Source organism: Cervus canadensis, chromosome 11 (genome assembly GCF_019320065.1).
Source record: "Cervus canadensis isolate Bull #8, Minnesota chromosome 11, ASM1932006v1, whole genome shotgun sequence".
Classification (NCBI taxonomy): domain Eukaryota; kingdom Metazoa; phylum Chordata; class Mammalia; order Artiodactyla; family Cervidae; genus Cervus; species Cervus canadensis.
This window is the reverse complement of record NC_057396.1, coordinates 764,624-784,938: the sequence shown is the minus strand read 5'-3', so window position 1 is coordinate 784,938 and position 20,315 is coordinate 764,624. Positions and strand designations below refer to the sequence as shown.

General features: G+C 37.7%; 1 protein-coding gene across 8 annotated transcripts in view; it reads left to right on the top strand.

Annotated features, from left to right (window-relative positions):
* GRIA4 (glutamate ionotropic receptor AMPA type subunit 4) overlaps nucleotides 1-20,315 on the top strand; it is a 608,284-nt gene that overhangs the window by 503,397 nt on the left and 84,572 nt on the right. The gene's annotated exons all lie outside the window — the stretch shown is intronic.

Genomic DNA, 20,315 nt, shown 5'->3' with positions numbered 1-20,315 from the left:
AGAGACATTACTTTGCCAACAAAGGTCTGTCTAGTCAAGGCTATGGTTTTTCCAGTGGTCATGTATGGATGTGAGATTTGGACTGTGAGGAAAGCTGAGCGCCAAAGAATTGATGCTTCTGAACTATGGTGTTGGAAAAGACTCTTGAGAGTCCCTTGGACTACAAGGAGATCCAACCAGTCCATCCTAAAGGAGATCAGTCCTGGGTGTTCATTGGAAGGACTGATGCTGAAGCTGAAACTCCAATACTTTGGCCACCTCATGTGAAGAGTTGACTCATTGGAAAAGACCCTGATGCTGGGAGGGATTGGGGGCAGGAGAAGAAGGGGACGACAGGATGAGATGGCTGGATGGCATCACCGACTCGATGGGCATGGGTTTGAGTAAACTTCGGGAGTTGGTGCTGGACAGGGAGGCCTGGCGTGCTGCGATTATGGGGTCACAAAGAGTCGGATACGACCGAGCGACTGAACTGAACTGAACTGAAAGCTGACAAATCTTTAACTAGACAAGAAAGAGAGAAGACTTTTAAAACATTGTAAAGATAAGATTGATTACAGCTAATACCACACAAATAGTAAAGATCATAAGAAATTACTATGAACAATAGTACCAACAAACTATATACCCTAGAAAAAATGAAGAAATTCTTAGAAACATTAAACCTGTCAAGCATGAATTATGATTAAAAGGAAAATCTGAACTAACTAATAACAAGTAAGAAATTTGAATCACTAACCAAAAACTCCCCCACAAAAAAGTGCAGGATCATATGACTCCATTAATAATTTCTACCAAATATTTGAAGAAGAATAAACACCAAAACTTTAAACATTATTCCAACAAATATAAGCAAAGAGAATATTTTCAAACTTATTTTCATGTTATCATTACACTGATACCAAAGCCAGACAAGGATACTACAAAAAAAGTAAATCTCAGACTGAACAGATGAAAAATCCTCTACAAAAGTATTATTAAATTAAATTAAACTACATTAAAAGAGTTGTACCAAGATGATATCAAGATCAAAGGACTTTCCAAGAATGCAAAGATGGTTCAACATCAGTAATCAACCAAAGTAATGCACAACATTACCAAAAGAAAAAAAATTGTATGATCATCCTGATAGAGGTAGAAAAAGTTTTTGACATAATTCACATCATTTCCTGATAATTCTGTACTCAAGAACCAAAGTACAGAAGGAATGTACCTCACTATGACAAAGATCATGTATGAAAAGCCTACATCTATTAATAATATATGTAATATTGAAAAGCTGAAAGCTTTTCCTTTAAGAAATAAACCCCAGTATATATGGCCAGTTAAGTTTCAACAAAGGAACCAATAATATACAGTGAGGAAATATAATCTCTTCATTAAACAATGTTAGGAAAACTGAATATTCACACACAAAATGTCTGTTTTTATTCCAATATCATATTGATTTGATTACTGTAGCTTTATAATGGAGTTTGAGGCCAGGAAATGTAATGCCTCTAGCTGCTCTTTATTTTTCTTTCTGATAGTTTGTTTATACTGTTTAGAAATACAACTGGGTTTTATATATTAATATAACATTAAGAACAGCTGGAGGCATTACATTTCCTGGTTTCAAAGTTAATTATGAAACTCCAGTAATCAATATGATATTGGAATAAAAATAATCACATAGATAAATGGAACAGAATATAGAGCCCAGGAATAAACCCCAGCATATATGGACAGTTAGCTTTCAACAAAGGAGCCAAGAGTATACAATGAGGAAAGGATAATCTCTTCAATAAATAATGTCAGGAAAACTGAGTATCCCCATGCAAACGAATGACAGTGGACCTTTATACCATATACAAAAGTTAATTCAAAAATGGACTATTGAAAACAAGATCTGAAACTGTAAAACTCTTTGAAGAAAAACTAAGGGGAAATCCCCTTGACATTGGTACTGGCAATAAGTTTTTGGATTTGAGACCTAAAGCACAAGCAACAAAAAGAGAAATAATCAAGCGGGACTATGTCAAATGAAAAAAAGCTATTACACAGCAAAGGAAACCATCAACAAGTCAAAAAGACAATCTACTGAATGGAAGAAAATATTTGCTAATTAAATAAGGGATTAATATATAAAATATACTAGGAATTTTTACAACTCAATAGTGAGATAACAACTCAATTTAAAAATGATGTTTGGCAGAAACCAACACAATTCTTTAAAGGAATTATCCTTCAATTAAAAAATAAGTGAATTTAATTATTTTTAATGGACAAAGGACCTGATAAGACATTTTCCCAAAGGCAAACAAGTTATCAACAATATGAGAAAAGATGCTAAACATCAGTAATCATCATGGAAATGCAAATCAAAACCACAATGAGATATCACCTAAGATCTGCTAGGGTGGTGATTACCTAAATAAACAAATGGAGATATAGATTTAGGTGAAGATGTAGGTGCAGGCGCAGATGCAGAGATAGAGATAGAGGTGGAGATGGGGCTTCCCAGGCAGCACTAGTGATAAAGAAACTGCCTGCCAATGTAGGAAACATAAGAGACATAGATTTGATACCTGGATTGGGAAGATCCCCTAGAGGAAGACATGACCACCCACTCCAGTATTCTTACCTGGAGAATCCCATGGACGGAGGAGCCTGGTGGGCTACAGTCCATAGAGTCACACAGAGTTGGACATGACTGAAGCGATTTATCAGGCATGCACCTGCATAGATATAGATATAGATATGTGTATATTACACAGACACACATACAGGCATATTATGCAACCTTAAAAAAAAAGAAAGAAATCCTGCTTTTTGTGGCAACAATGACAAAACTGGAGGGCATTATGGTAGGTGAAATAAGATAGACAGTGTAAAATAATATGGCATGGTATCACTTATGGGAGGAGAAAGATGGCAACCCGCTCCAGTATTCTTGCCTGGAGAATCCCATGGACAGAGGAACCTAGTGGGCTACAGTCCATAGGGTTGAAGAATCAGACACAACTGATGCAACTTAGCACACACGCAGGCATGGTATCACTTATATCGGAATATTTTTTTCCAAATCAACTCATAGAAACAGAATGATGGTGGCTAGGGGCTAGAGGGTGGGCTAAATAAGAAGTTAGTAAATTATTACAAACTTTCAGTTATGAGGTGAAAAGATCTTAGGGATTTAGCCTATAACATGTTCAATATTATTCATAATAGTATAATACTGAAATCTGCTAAGAGAGTAGAACTTCTGTTCATCAAAAAAAGAGGAGGAAATATGAAGTGGTGGGTATATTAACTAAATCCATGGTGGGAATCTTTCACAGTATATTCATATATCAAATCATCACTGTACAGTTTAAATATATTACAATTTTATTTGAATTTATCCCTCAATAACAAATGAAAAAACTGATAATAGTAAGAACTGATTCCTAAAATAAAAATTCTTACTGGTTACTGGAGAACTACAAATCTTTCAGCAAGTTTCAAATATTCTATAGTCATAAAGTTAAAAATCAAAGCATAAAATATGAAGTCCAATTCATACATAACAAAAGGAGAAGGGTGAAGCAAGGCAAAGATCAGTACACAGTGTTTAAATTATGCCAGGAATTTACAAACATTTATTTGTAACTGTAGTTGATTTACAATGTTGTGTTAATTTTGTGAACTAAAGATGTGAGTTCAGCATAGTGATTTAGGTGTGGGGTTTTTTGCAGATTATATTCCACTATAGGTTATTACAAGTTATTGATTGTAATTCCTTGTGCTATAAAGTAAATGCTTGCTGCTTACATATTTTATATATAGCAATTTGTATCTATTTATCCCTTTATTGTTGCTTCATCACTACATCTTGACCAATTCTTTTATGACTCCATGGCCTGTAGCCCTCCAAGCTCATCCATCCATGGAATTTTCCAAGCAAGAATACTGGAGTGGGTTGCCACTACCTTCTCTAGGAGATATTCCCTGCCCAGGAATTGAACTCCTAGTGCTGTATGAGAGGTGGATTCTTTACCACTGAGCCACCAGGGAAGCCCCACTAATCCCATTATACCTAATTTAGTTCTTCCCCCTCTCTCTTCCTTTTAGCAAACCTAAGGTTTTTCCTATTTATGTGAATCATTTCTATTTGTATTATTTTTATTCATTTGTATTTTTTTTAGATCTCTCATATAAGTGATATCAGATAGTATTTGTCTTTGTCTAACTTATTTCACTAAGTATAATATTCTCTAGGGAGGTTCCCAAGTGGCTCAGTAGTAAGGAATCCACCTTCTAATGCAGGAGTCACAGGAGATGTGAGTTTGATCCCTGGGTCTGGAAGATCTCCTAGAATAGGAAATGGCAACCCATTCCAGCACACTTGCTGGGAAAACCCCACGGACAGAGGAGTCTGACCCCTTACTTACTACTTACTAAATATTCTCTGTTACATCTGTGTTGCTGCACAGGGAGAGGTAGATATAGATACATATCAAATATTTTAAGCCAGCTGCCAGTTGATGGATACATGGATTGCTTCCATCTTTTGACTACTGGAAAGAGTACTTCCATATAAACATTGGGATGCATGTATCTTTTTGAATAGAGTTATCTTTTCTGGATATATGCCCAAGAGAGCAATTTCTGTATAATACGATAGCTCAATTTTTAATTTTTCAAGGAATGCTTGTTTTCCATAGTGGCTGCACCAATTTACATTCCCATCAACAGTGTCCAAACCCTCTCTAGCAATTATTATATTTGTAGACTTTTCACTGGTAGCCATTCTGACTGATGTAAGGTGATCCTTCATTGTGATTTTGATTTGCATTTCTCTAATTAGTGATGCTGAGCATGTTTTCATGTGCTTATTGGCCATCTGTATGTCTTCTTTGGAAAAATGTCTATTTAGGTCTCCTGCCCATTTTTTATTGGGTTGTTTATTTTTTAAGATATTAAGCTTATGAATTGTCTGTATATTTTCCATACTAACCCCTTGCCAGTTGCATCATTTGCAAATATTTTCTCCCATCCCATAGGTTGTCTTTCCATATTGTTTATAGCTTCTTTGCTACACAAAAGTCATTAAGTTGATTAGGTGCAATTTGTTTATATTTTCTTTTAAATCTTTCTGTTTTGGGAAACTGATCAAAGAAAATATAACTATGATTTATGTCAAAGAATGTTTTGTCTATGTTCTCTTCTAGGAGTTTGTAGCGTCCTGTCTTTAAACCATTTCGAATTTATTTTTGTCTATAGTATAAGTAGTGTTTTAGTTTCATTAAATTACATGTTTAGTTTTCCCATCACTTTTTAAAATTAATTTGTATTGAAGTGTAGTTGTCTTACAATGTTGTGTTACTTTCCACTGTACAGCAGCATGAATCAGGCATAGATATACATATATCCCCTTGCTTTTGGACTTCCTTCCCTTTCAGGTAACCACAGTGCACTAAGAAGAGTTCCCTGTGTTATACAGTATGTTCTCGTTAATTGTCTACTTTATACATAGCATCAATAGTATATATGTTCCAATCCCAATATCTCAATTGATCCCACCCCACATTTCCCTCTTGGTATTCATGTATTTATTCTCTAGTCTGTGTCTCTATTTCTTCTGGACAAACTATCATCTACACCATTTTTCTAGATTCCATGTGTATGTCATAATAAATGTTTGTTTTTCCCTTTTTAACATACTTCACTCTTTATGACACTCTCTAGGTAAATTCACATGTCTACAAATTACTTGAGTTCATTCCTTTTATGACTAATATTCTATTGTATGTATGTACCACATCTTTATCCATTCCATAGTTGATAGACATTTATGTTGCTTCCATGTTCAGGCTATTATAAATAGTGCTGCTATGAACATTGGGGTGAATGCTGCTTAGTCGCTCAGTCGTGTTCAGCTCTTTGTTATCCCATAGACTGTAGCCAGCCAGGCTCCTCTGTCCATGGGATTCTCCAGGCAAGAATATGATCAAACCCCCATGTCCTGCACTGCAGGCAGATTCTTTACCTGCTGAACAACTGGGGAAGTGAATATTTTTAAATTATGGACTTCTTTGGTATATGCTCAGGAGTTGAGTCACTGGGTCATCAGTTCAGTTCAGTTCAGTCCCTCAGTTGTGTCTGATTCTTTCCGGCCCCATGAATTGCAGCACGCCAGGCCTCCCCGTCCATCACCAACTCCTGGAGTTTACTTAAACTCCTGTCCATTGAGTCGGTGATGCCATCCAGCCATCTCATCCTCGGTTTTCCCCTTCTCTTCCTACCCCCAATCCCTCCAAGCATCAGGGTCTTTTCCCATGAGTCAACACTTCGCATGAGGTGGCCAAAGTACTGGAGTTTCAGCTTCAGCATCAGTCCTTCCAATGAACACCCAGGACTGATCTCCTTTAGGATGGACTGGTTGGATCTCCTTGCAGTCCAAGGGACTCTCAAGAGTTTTCTCCAACACCACAGTTCAAAAGCATCAATTCTTCGATGCTCAGCTTTCTTCACAGTCCAACTCTCACATCCATACATGACCACTGAAAGACCATAGCCTTGACTAGATGGACGTTTGTTGGCAAAGTAATGTCTCTGCTTTTTAATGTGCTATCTAGGTTGGCCATACTTTCCTTCCAAGGAGTAAGTGTCTTTTAATTTTGTGGCTGCAATCACCATCTGCAGTGATTTTGGAGTCCCCAAAAATAAAGTCTGACATTGTTTCCACTGTTCCCCATCTATTTCCCATGAAGTGATGGGATCAGATGCCATGATCTTAGTTTTCTAAATGTTGAGCTTTAAGCCAACTTTTTCATTCTCCTCTTTCACTTTCATCAAGAGGCTTGTTAGTTCCTCTTCACTTTCTGCCATAAGGGTAGTGTCATCTTCATATCTGAGGTTATTGATATTTCTCCTGGCAATCTTGATTCCAGCTTGTGCTTCTTCCACTCCAGCGTTTCTCATGATGTACTCTACATAGAAGTACATCATGAAGTTAAATAAGCAGGGTGACAATATACAGCCTTGACACACTCCTTTTCCTATCTGGAACCAGTCTGTTGTCCCATGTCCAGTTCTAACTGTTGCTTCCTGACCTGCATACAGATTTCTCAAGAGGCAGGTCAGGTGGTCTGGTATTCTTATCTCTTTCAGAATTTTCCACAGGTTATTGTGATCCATACAGTCGAAGGCTTTGGCGTAGTCAATAAAGCAGAAATAGATGTTTTTCTGGAACTCTCTTGCTTTTTTGATGATCCAGCAGATGTTGGCAATTTGATCTCTGGTTCCTCTGCCTTTTCTAAAACCAGCTTGCACATCTGGAAGTTCACAGTTCATGTATTGCTGAAGCCTGTCTTGGAGATTTTTGAGCATTACTTTACTAGCGTGTGAGATGAGTGCAATTGTGGGGTAGTTTGAGCATTCTCTGGGATTGCCTTTCTTGGGGATTGGAATGAAAACTGACTTTTTCCAGTCCTGTGGACACTGCTGAGTTTTCCAAATTTGCTGGCATATTGAGTGCAGCACTTTCACGGCATCATCTTTCAGGATTTGAAATAGCTCAACTGGAATTCCATCACCTCCACTAGTTTTGTTCGTAGTGATGCTTTCTAAGGCCCACTTGACTTCACATTCCAGGATGTCTGGCTCTAGGTGAGTGATCACATCATAGTGATTATCTGGGTCGTGAAGATCTTTTTTGTACAGTTCTTCTGTGTATTCTTGCCACCTCTTCCTAATGTCTTCTGCTTCTGTTAGGTCCATGCCATTTCTGTCCTTTATCAAACCCATCTTTGCATGAAATGTTCCCTTGTTATCTCTAATTTTCTTGAAGAGATCTCTAGTCTTTCCCATTCCGTTGTTTTCCTCTATTTCTTTGCATTGATTGCTTAGGAAGACTTTCTTATCTCGCCTGGCTATCCTTTGAAACTCTGCATTCAAATGGGAATATCTTTCCTTTTCTCCTTTGCTTTTCGCTTCTCTTCTTTTCACAGCTATTTGTAATGCCTCCTCAGACAGCTATTTTGCCTTTTTGCATTTCCTTTCCATGGGGATGGTCTTGATCCTTGTCTCCTGTACAATGTCATGAACCTCCGTCCATAATTCATCAGACTCTCTGTCTATCAGATCTAGTCTCTTAAATCTATTTCTCACTTCCACTGTATAGTCATAAGGGATTTGATTTAGGTCATACCTGAATGGTCTAGCAGTTTTCCCTACTCTCTTCAGTTTAAGTCTGAATTTGGCAATAAGGAGTTCATGATCTGAGCCACAGTCAGCTCCCAGTCTTCTTTTTGCTGACTGCATAGAGTTTCTCCATCTTTGGCTGCAAAGAATATAATCAATCTGATTTTTGTATTGACCATCTATTTTGTTACATTGATCTATATTTCTGTCTTATGCCAGTACCATAGTGTTTTGATGACTTTGTATTATAGTCTGAAATCAGGCAGGTTGATTCCTCCAGTTTCATTCTTCTTTCTCAAGTTTGCTTTGGGTATTTGAGATTTTTTGTATTTTCATACAAAGTATGAAATTATTTCTTCTAGTTCTCTGAAAGATACCTTCTCTGTCAAGGTAGCTTGACAGGGATTGCATTGAATCTTTAGATTGCTTTGGGTATTATACTCATATTCACTATATTGATTCTTCCAATCCATGAGCATAGTATATTTCTCCATCTATTTGTGTCCTTTTTGATTTCTTTCATCGGTGTTTCATAGTTTTATATATATAGGTCTTTTGTTTCTTTGGGTAGATTTATTCCTATGTATATTATTCTTTTCATCACAATGGTGAATGGAATTGTTTCCTTAATTTCTTCATTTCTAACTTTGTTGATTTGATTCTTCTCCCTTTCTTTTCTTGATGAGTCTGGCTAATGGTTTATCTATTTTATTTATCTTCTCTAAGAACCAGCTTTTAGTTTGTTGATTTTTTCTAGTCTCCTTTGTTTATTTTTCATTTCTTTCTGTCCTAACTTTTATGATTTCTTTCCTTCTACTAACCCTCAGGTTCTTCAGTTCTTCTTTTTCTAGTTGCTTTAGATGTAAAGTTAGGTTATTTAATTGATTTTTCTCTTGTTTCTTAAGGTAAGTTGTATTGCTATGAGCCTTCCTTTTAGCACTGCTTTTACTGAAACCCATAGATTTTGAGTAGTCATGTTTTCATTTTCATTTGCAGCATATTTTGATCTCTCTTTTAATCTCTTCTGTGATTTGTTGGTTATTCAGAAGTGGGTTGTTTAGCCTCCATATGTTTGTATTTTAATAGTTTTTTTCCTGTAGTGGACATCTAATCTTACCACACTGTGATCAGAAAAGATGCTTGCATTACATTTTACATTTAAAGTTGCTCAGTCATGTCCGACTCTTTGCGATCCTATGGACTATACAGTCCATGGAATTCTCCAGGTCAGAGTACTGGAGTGGGTAGTCTTTGCCTTCTCCAGGGGATCTTCCCAACCCAGGAATCAAACTGGGGTCTCGCACATTGCAGGAGAAGCTTGAAATGATTTCAACTTTTTTTGAATTTACCAAGATTAGATTAATTATGCAGGATGTGATTTATCCTGGAGAATATTCTGTGTGCCCTTGAGGAAAAGGTGAAATTCATTGTTTTGGGTTGAAACGTCCTATAGATATCAATTAGGGCTAACTGGTCCATTGTGTCATTTAAAGTTTATGTTTCCTTGCTAATTTTCTGTTTGGTTGATCTATCCATAGATGTGAGTGGGGTATTAAAGTCCCCCACCATTATTGTGTTACTAAATTTCCCCTTTCATACCTATTACCATTTGCCTTATACATTGAGATGCTGCGATGTTGGGTGCATATATATTTATAATTGCTATGTCTTCTTGGATTGATCCTTTGATCATTATGTAGTGTCCTTCTTTGTCTCTTATCACTGTCTTTATTTCAAAGCGTATTTTATCTGATATGACCATTACTACTTCTGCTTTCTTTTGGTCTGCATTTGCATGAAATATCTTTTTCCAGCCCTTCACTTTCAGTCTGTATGTGTCCCTTGATTTGAGGTGGGTATATTGTAGACAGCATATATAGAGGTCTTGTTTTTGTATCCATTCAGCCAGTCTTTGTTTTTTGGTTTGGGTATTCAACCCATTTACATTTAAGGTAATTATTGATAAGTATGATCCCGTTGCCATTTACTTTGTTGTTTTGGGTTTGAGTTTATAAACCTTTTCTGTGTTTCCTGTCTAGAAAAGATCCTTTCGCATTTGTTGAGGAGCTGGTTTGGTGGTGCTGAATTCTCTGAGCTTTTGCTTGCCTGTAAAGCTTTTGCCTTCCTCTTCATACTTGAATGAGATCTTTGCTGGGTACAGTAGTCTGGGCTGTAGGTTTTTCACTTCCATCATTTTAAGTATGTCCTGCCATTCCCCTCTGGCCTGAAGAGTTTCTATTGAAAGATCAGCTGTTATCCCTTAGGGGATCCCATGTGTTTAATTTGTTGCTTTTCCCTTGCTGCTTTTAATATTTGTTCTTTGTGTTTGATCTTCATTAATTTGATTAATATGTGTCTTGCAGTATTTTTCCTTGGGTTTATCTTATTTGGGAATCTCTGGGTTTCTTGGGCTTGGGTGGCTATTTCCTTCCCATTTTAGGGAAGTTTTCAACTATTACATCCTCAAGTATTTTCTCATGCCCTTTCTTTTTGTTTTCTTCTTCTGGGGCTCCTATGATCTGATGATTGTCCCAGATGTCTCTGAGGTTGCCCTCATTTCTTTTATTTCTTTTTTCTTTTTTCCTCTCTGTTTCTTTTATTTCCACCATTCTATCTTCCACTTCACTTATCCTATCTTCTACCTCAGTTATTCTACTGTTGGTTCCCTCCAGAGTGCTTTTGATCTCAGTTATTACATTATTCATTGTTGATTGACTCTCTTTCATTTCTTCTATGTCCTTGTTAAACATTTCTTGTATCTTCTCAATCCTTGTCTCTACACTATTTATTTTGTTTTCAAGATTTTGGAACATCTTTACTTTCATTGTTCTGAACCATTTTTCAGATAGACTCCCTATCTTCTCCTTTTTTGTTTGCTTTGGTGGGTATTTACCATGTTCCTTTACCTGTTGAATATTTCTCTGCCTTTTCATTTTGTTTACATTGCTGTTTTGGGGGTGGCCTTTCTGTATGCTGGAAGTTTGTGGTTTCTCTTTATTGTGGAGCCTGCTCTCTGGGGGTGGGGTTGGACTACTAGCTTGTTTCCTGGTTAGGGGAGTTTGTGTCTGTGTTCTGGTGGGTGGTGCTGGATCTCTTCTCTCTGAAGTGCAATGAAATGTCCAGGAGTGAGTTTTGGGGTGTCTATGGTTTTGGCATGTCTTTGGGCAGCCTGTATTTTAATGCTCAGGGCTATTTTCCTGTGTTGTTGGAAAATTAGCAGGTAAATCTTTCTCTGGAACTTGTTGGCTCTTAGGTGATGCTTGATTTCAGTGTAGGTACAGAGGCTGTTGATGAGCTCTTGTCTATTAATGTTCTCTGGAATCGGGAGTTCTCTGGTGTTCTTAAGTTTTGGATTTAAGCCTCCTGCCTCTGACTTTCAGTCTTATTCTTAGAGTAGCCTCAAGTCTTCTCCAACCATACAGCACAGATTATAAAACATATAGGTTAATGGTGAAAAGACTCTCTACAGTCTGGGGCACCCAGAGAAATTCACAGAGTTACATGGAGAAGAGAAGAGGGAGGAGGGAGATAGAGGTGACCAGGAGGAGGAAAGGGGGAGTCAAAATGGGAAAGACCAATCTAGCAAGTAATCAGTTCCCTAAGTGTTCTCCACAGCCGGGAACCCCCCAGAGAGATTCACAAAGTTAAGTAGAGAAGAGAAGGGGGAGGGAGGAGATAAAGGTGACCTGGGGGAGAAAAGGGAGAGTCAAAAGCGGAAAGAGCAATCAAGCCAGTAATCACAACCCTAAGTAAACATAAAAGAGGAGAACGAAAAAGTTAGCTTAAAGCTCAACATTCAGAAAACTAAGATCATGGCATCTGGCCCCATCACTTCATGGCAAATAGATGGGGAAACAGTGGAAACAGTGGCTGACTTTATTTTTTTTGGGGGGGGGGCTCCAAAATCACTGCAAATGATGATTGCAGCCATGAAATTAAAAGACGCTTACTCCTTGGAAGGAAAGTTATGTCCAACCTACACATCATATTAAAAAGGAGAGGCATTACTTTGTCAACAAAGGTCTGTCTAGTGAAGGTTATGGTTTTTCCAGTAGTCTTGTATGGATGTGAGAGTTGAACTATAAAGAAAATTCAGTGCTGAAGAATTGATGATTTTGAACCATGGTGTTGGAAAAGACTCTTGAGAGTCCCTTGGACTGCAAGGAGATCCAACCTGTCCATCCTAAAGGAGATCAGTCCTGGGTGTTCATTGGAAGGACTGATGTTGAAGCTGAAACTCCATTACTTTGGCCACCTGATGTGAAGAGTTGACTCCTTTGAAAAGACCCTGATGCTGGGGAAGATTGAGGGCAGGAGGAGAAGGGGTCGACAGAGGATGAGTTGGTTGGATGGCATCACCGACTCAATGGATATGGGTTTGGGTAGACTCCGGCAGTTGGTGATGGATAGGGAGGCCTGGCATGCTGCAGTTCATGGGGTCACAAAGCGTCGGACACAACTGAGCAACTGAACTGAACTGAACTGAACTGAAGTAAACATGGATACTGAAGATTAGATTCTTAAAGGTACAAAATTGGTAACAAATTACACAAAAAAACAAAGATTAAAAATGTGGAGTTTAGACTCTCAAAAATACAATATTAAAGATATAAAACTAAATCAATCAGAAAAATTATAAAAAATATACATATGAAATTTGCTTTAAAAATAGGGTCTTTTTTTGCAAGGTAATAGTAGGCTATAAAACTGAAATTAAAGATGTAATACAGAAGCTAAAATAAACAAAATTAAAAAATGATAATAGTAAAATATACTAGGAATTTCTCTGGAGCTATCGAGGGCAGTGTGGGGTCAGTTCAGTTTCAGATAGTTCTTTGTTTCAGGTCATACTTCTCAAAGCCTGTAGCCCCCCTCCAATGCTTAGTCAATGTTAACTGCAGGGTTTTAATCTGTTGCACTTGTCACTTCCAGAGTGGTTTACCCTTCTTTGTTTATTTTGGCTTCCTCTGTTTGAAAGTCTCTTCCATGTCTAATTTCCACCCTGACACAAGCGGGTGAAGGTGGTCACTTATTTATGCTCACTTGTTTAGTTGTGTTTGGGGAAGGGAGGAACCCTGCAAATATCACTGGTGGGTGTGGGGAGTGCTCGCAGTGAATGGACCACACTGGGTTTGCCCAAGCTCACCGTGTGTGCTTTCTGGTTCTACACTGTTCAGGATGCAGGGTGCTCTGCAGGGCACTGTCCAAAGCGGGCCCTGGGTTTCCTGCACTTTCCGGGTCTAAGCCACTCGGATTCAGGTTCTTGGGTACTCAGGGTACTCTGCAAGGACACAGACTGTTGGGCGTGCGTTTTGTGCCCTTCCCAGGTCTGAGCAGCTCAGGCGACCAGGTGCTTGGCCAGCGCACTCTCCCAGGTGGGCCATACGTCTTAATCACCTCTCTAGTCTCAGGTGTGCCATGTGTCTCCTCTGGGGAGCTGATCTCAGGCTGCAACTCTCCTGGCAGATGTCAACCATCCAGGATCCCAGGAAGATGTGGTTAACAACTGGGGGCCTGCTCACAGTTTGGTGGAGGATGCCAGTCTCTGAGGCCGAGATTGGAGCAGCCCCTTGACTTCTGGCTCTGGCTGTCACCCACCTACCTCTCTGCCTCTGGCGGGGAGGGGCCTGTACACAGCCGACTAGCTCTTCTTTGGTGATCACACAATCCTTTGCTCTGTGAGCGGGCCAGGCTGCACATTAAGTTAGAACCTTTCGCAAGAAAGTTCTTGTTTCTTTGTTTATTTGTTTTCTCTCTCTCTCTCTCTCTGGCTATCCCACAGTTTGGGCTGCTGTCTCACATTAGCTCCCTCAGATTGTCCTCAGGACATTCAGGCCCGGTCCTTACCTTAAGCAGGCAGCCTGTGCCTCCCTGTCCAGCCCCTGGTCGCTGATGTGAGCATCTGGGCTACTTCTCTGCTGGGAGTTGTGGTTAGGTGTGTATTCTGTGGGTTTTTTTCTTTTTCCTCCCCACAGACCCGCAGGTGAGAGGGTTTCCTGGTATTTGGAAACTTCTCCTTCATGACTCCCTCCCCAGGACGCGTCTCCATCCCTAATTCTTTTGTCACTCTTTTTGTCTTTTATACTTTGTCCTACCTCCTTTTGAAGAGAAAGGGCTGCCTTTCTGGATGCCTGGTGTCCTCCACCAGCATTCAGAAGTTGTTTTGTGGAAGTTGCTCAGCATTCAAATGATCTTTTGATGAATTTGTGGGGGAAAGTGGTCTCCCTGTCCTATTCCTCCACCATCTTGGGACCACCCTCCCAAGTCAAATTTTAACCTAACATTTAAAAGCTGTTAAAAGGGAATTTCTCCCATTCTATTTGACACTCTTTCTTTTAACTGCACCTGAGCTGTCTCAGTATGATTTAGTCAACCTGTGAACCTGAAAGGCAAAACAGTAGATATTCTATCTTAATTAGAAAAATATAAAATAAGTATTTATTAAACACATATGATATGATGAACCTATAGATTTACATTAGTAATCATTAGGATATCTGAAGTTCTCTAATTTATTAATTTCACTTTCCCTCTTCCCAGAAGATGTATCAACTCTAAATGAAAATTAAAAGGAAAGCATGGTTGGAAATTAATATTTTTCTTAGGATGTCATTAACTATTATGAAATGCAGACATTGTTGGGTAGCCCATTTCAGTAAGAGAAACTCTCTCACTGGTCTCCCCTCTGCCCTCTGGGGCATTATTTACTTAGTTATTTAACCACTAACCACCTCTCCCTTCTCTACGACTGTAGAGAAGATTGTATTACAATGTTTTCCACGCTTTCAGTTCCACAGTCAGTTCAGTTTGGTTCAGTAGCTCAGTCATGTCCTAATCTTTCTGACCCCATGGCCAGGCTTCCCTGTCCATCACCAATACCCAGAGCTTGCTCAAACTCATGTCCATCGAGTTGGTTATGCCATCAAACCATCTCATTCTCTGTCGTCCCGTCCTCCTCCCACCTTCAATCTTTCCCAGCATCAGGGCTTTTCAAATAAGTCAGTTCTTCATATCAGGTGGCCAAAGTATTGGAGCTTCAGCTTCAGCATCAGTCCTTCCAAAGAATATTCAGGACTAATTTCCTTTAGGATGGACTGGTTGGATTTCCTTGCAGTAGAAGGAATTCTCAAGAGTCTTCTCCAACACTACAGTTCAAAAGCATCAGTTCTTCAGAGTTCAGCTTTCTTTATAGCCAACTCTCACATCCTTACACAACTACTGGAAAACCATAGCTTTGACTAGATGGACCTTTGTAGGCAAAGTAATGTCTCTACTTTTTAACATGCTGTCTCGGTTGGTCATAGCTTTTCTTCCAAGGAGCAAGCATCTTTTCATTTCATGACTGGCTGCAGTCACCATCTGCAGTGATTTTGGAGCCCCCCAAAATAAATTCTCTCAGTTTCCATTGTTTCCCCATCTGTTTGTCATGAAGTAATGGATTGGATGCCATGATCTTTGTTTTTTGAATGTTGAGTTTAAAGCCAGCTTTTCACTCTCCTCTTTCACATTCATCAGCAGGCTCTTTAGTTCTTTGCTTTCTGCCATAAGGGTGGTGTCATCTGTGTATCTGAGGTTACTGATATTTCTCCCAGCAATCTTGATTGCAGCTTGTGCTTCATCCAGCTCGGCATTTCACATGATGTACTCTGCATATAAGTTAAATAAGCAGGGTGACAATATACAGCCTTGATGTACTCCTTTCACAATTTCAAACCAGGCTCTTGTTCGATGTCCAGTTCTAACTGTTGCTTCTTGACCTGCATACACATTTCTCAAGAGGCAGGTAAGGTGATCTTACCTTACAATTCCCATCTATTGAAGAATTTTCCACAGTTTGTTCTGGAAACTGTTTGTTCCACAGCTCCACAATATCCTGTGGCTAAAAACTAAAACCTACTTAGTCATCAAAGTAACCTTCCATGAAAACTGCTTTCCAGTCTACGGCCTACCGATTTTCTATATGAAATTAGTTCAAAATATGAAAGAAAAAATATTGCCTATACTCAAATAGACATAGCTAAAATTAACTGAGTCACCTACCATTCTTTAGATTATAGCTAAAAGAAGCTTATAATCAGATGTGGTAATATTTTTTCCTTTACCTTCAGCATAACAACAGAATGGAATCAGAGAAATGTAAACAATTATTTATCAGTTAGGCTTTACATCAGATGATCTTTCTGAAGGCTACAGCTTTGCCTGCATGTACTGTGCCTGTGGGAAAACTCTATCAAAAAACAACCAAAAAAAAAAAAAAACACTTGGCAGGCATTCTATTTCACCCACTGCTAAAATAAAATAATAATGTTATCAGTTAGCAACTAATGCAATAGTTGAATCATTGTAGCTTTTGGAAAATTGAAATTATTTGCCTATCTCTGGGTCTGCCTTATCTTTTCATTTTTATGAATGAATGTTCAATTGACATTTAACTAGCTAGAGATTGATAGTGTTTTTCCAGTTTCAAAATCATATATTTGATTTCTGATGTCTAACCTTCTTCCCAGTAAAATGAGAATATCACTGATGAACTGTCAAATCAGCTAGCATATAATAGACATGAAATAAATATTTATTGAATTAATTAATTAACAATAGCCATTATTTACTAAATTCAAACCAGATGTGCTGGCTGTGTTAGCATTATCATTCTTATTTTGCATGTGGGAAACCTAAGGCTAGAAAGTTGCAGAAATGAGATTGAGCCTGAATTGCTTTCTACGGTATCTCCCTGCCTCTCCTAGGAATATTATGATAAATATCAAAATTGAAAACACATGAAAATTGAAAGTGAAAGTTGCTCAGTTGTGTCCAACTCTTGGCAACCCCATGGACTGTATAGTCCATGCAATTCTTCAGGCCAGAATACTGGAGTGGGTAGCCATTCCCTTCTCCAGGGGATCTTCCCAACCCAGGGATCAAACCCAGGTCTCTCACATTACAGGCAAATTCTTTACCAGCTGAGCCACAAGGGAAGCCCTATTTCTTCAAGGGAAAATACATATTTGTGTAAAAATACACAAGAGCATAATTTTTAAAAGGCAAAGTTGGGAATCTTTTGGTTCTAATATGTATTTGCTGGGAGATCTTGAATAGTTTTGTTTTAACCCACTGACACTTGGTTTCCTTATTTGTAAGATAGGATCTATCTCATAAGTTTGTTGTGAGAACTAAACTAGATTGATAATCAGTGGAATGTGCTTACCACAATGCCTGATACATAATCAGCCCAGCATTAATATTAACTATGAATACACACTCCTGGGTCTTTCATTGTCCCTTAGATGCCAGTAGCCAGACAGTAACATGTATATATTGGCTAGTAAGAAATTCCTCTTTGTTATTAAAATAAAAAACAGTTTCCAAAATCATGGCTGAGACACATGCAACAGGATAGATAACACTAGGTCTTCCTCTTCTTGATTCCTACTGTAACTGTAGGGTCACTGCTGCATAATTTATGTTGACCAAAAAAAGGAAAAAGATAAAATTTTTCTCAAGACTACTGAATCAAGTTCACATTTAAAAAAAGATTTCCTAAATACCTAAAGGGGACAGACAGCAAAGCAAGTGCAGATGCTTCAAACTCTGTGTGTGTGGTTTACTTTTTTCTGAGTTAATATCTTTGGTTATAATAATTTACTTTTGTAATATACTTTTTTGTCTTTTTCCTATATTTGTTTGCTCACAAAACTGGGTGTATATTTTTGTAAGTTACCTCAAATTTCTAATGGAAAAATAGAGCCAGCTATGGAATACATATGTAAAAGATAGAGAGAAATGAGAGATAAACAGATAGGTGATAGAAAGATATAGCTAGAAAAGAAATAACTTTTTTCCATAATTTTTTTAACTTAGTTAACTACCTCTGAACCAAATGAGGTGACACCTTCCTGTCCACCTTCCTCACTCCACCTGCTGGGACTTGAATTTTTCCCTACCACATGTGAATGGCCTATTTTCTCTCTTCTCATCCACTGCCATTTCCCAAAACTATGAGGACTGTAGTGACTGATATAATCAAAGCTTTCACCCTCTCTGTCTCAAAACTTTCGATCTTCTTTTAAACCACTTTGTAATTAAGCTGAACTGCTGTGAAAAGTGTTACATATCACAGACTCAGAATACCGTAAAACCTTAATATTAATATAAGACATTTTCACATAAAACACGTATCTGCTTAGGTGTCTTATGTTTGATGCTTTTCATTCATCTCCTGTATCCTCCTCCATGCTTCATAAAAGGCACTCAGAGGCATTTCAGAAATATTGATACTTGTTAAATTGAGTTGAATTGAACTAGAAACATTTATATCCTTTTCTCATGTGTTATATTTTTTAATTGAAATATACTTGATTTGTAATGTGTTAGTTTCAGCTGTGGAGAAAAGTGACTCAGTCATACACATACTCATGTGTGTGTGTGTATATGTATTTATATATATATATTCTTTTTCAGATTATTTTCCATTATAGATTATTAAAAAATATTGAATGTAGTTCCCTATTATATATGTTAGCATATTGTTTATCTATTTTGTATGTAGTAGTATAGATTGGTTAATCCCAAATTCTTAATTTATCCTTCCTACCTCTCCTCCTTTAGTAAACATAAATTTGCTTCCTATGTCTGTTAAGTCTGTTTTGTAAATGAATTAGTTTGTATTATTTTATTCTAATTCCACATACAAGTGATATCATATGATATTTGTCCTTCTCTGTCTGACAATTCATTTAGTATGATAATCTCTAGGCCCATCCATGTTACTGCATGCATTCATTCTATTACAGTTGAGCAATATTTCATAATGTGTATATGCCATATCTTCTTTATTCACTCATTTGTTGATGAACATTTAGGCTGTTTCCATGTCTTGGCTATTGTAAATAGTGTTACTGTGAACACTGGTGTTCAGTGTTTGAAAAGATGCCTTTTCAAATTTGAATTTTCTCCAGATATATGCCCAAGAGTAGAACTGCTGAATCATATGGCAACTCTATTTTTAGTTTTTTAAGGAACCTCCATACTCTTCTCAGTAGTGGTTATACCAATTTACATTCCCATCAAACAGTATCAGAGGGCTCCCTTTCCTCCACATCTTTACCAGCATTTATTATTTGTAGACTTTTTGAAGATGTCTATTTTGACTTGTGTGAGGTGATCCCTCATTGTGATTTTGATTTGCATTTCTCTAAGCAATGTTGAGCATTTTTCATGTGCTTTTTGACCATCTGAATGCCTTCTTTGGAAAAATGTCAATATAAGTCTTCTGCCCATTTTTCTTCTTTTTTTTTTGATTGGGTTGCTTGTCTTTTTGATATTAAGCTGTATGAGCAGTTTGTATATTTTGGAAATTAAGTCCTTGTCAGTCACAACATTTGCAAATATTTTCTTCCACCCTGTAGGTTGCCTTTTCATTTTGTTTATGATTTCCTTTGCTGCTCAAAAGTTTTTAAATTTGATTAGTTCCAATTTATTTGTTTTTTATTTTATTTATTTGGCTTTGGGAGACTGACCAAGGGAATATTGCTCAATTTATGTCAGAGATGGTTTTGCCTATGTTCTCTTCTAGGAGTTTTATGGGGTCAGGTCTTGTATTTAAATCTTTAAGCCATTCTGAGTTTATTTTTATGTATGGTGTGAGGGAGTGTTCTTAGCTCGTTGATTTATATGCAGTTGTCCAGCTTTCCCAAACCACTTGCTGAAGAGACTGACTTCCTTTTCTCCATCATATATTATTGCCTCCCTCATTGAAGATTAACTGACTGTAGGTGTGTTGGTTTTTTCCTGGGCTCTGTATTCTGTTCCATTAACCCATATGTCTGTTTTTGTGCCAAGATCATGCTGTTTTGATTACTGTAGCTTTATATTACTGTCTGAAGTATGAGACAGTTAGACCTCCACCATTGTTCTTTTTCTTGAAGATTGCTTTTTAATTATGGGTCATTTGTGGCTCCATATAAATTTTAGGATTATTCTAGTTCTGTGAAAAATATAAATTTTAGGATTATTCTAGTTCTGTGAAAAATGTCATGGGTTTTTTGATAAAGATCTCATTAAATCTGTATATTACTTTAGGTAGTTGCCATCTTAATAATATTAACTCTTCCAATCCAAGAGCATGTGTTATTTTTCTATTTCTTTGAATC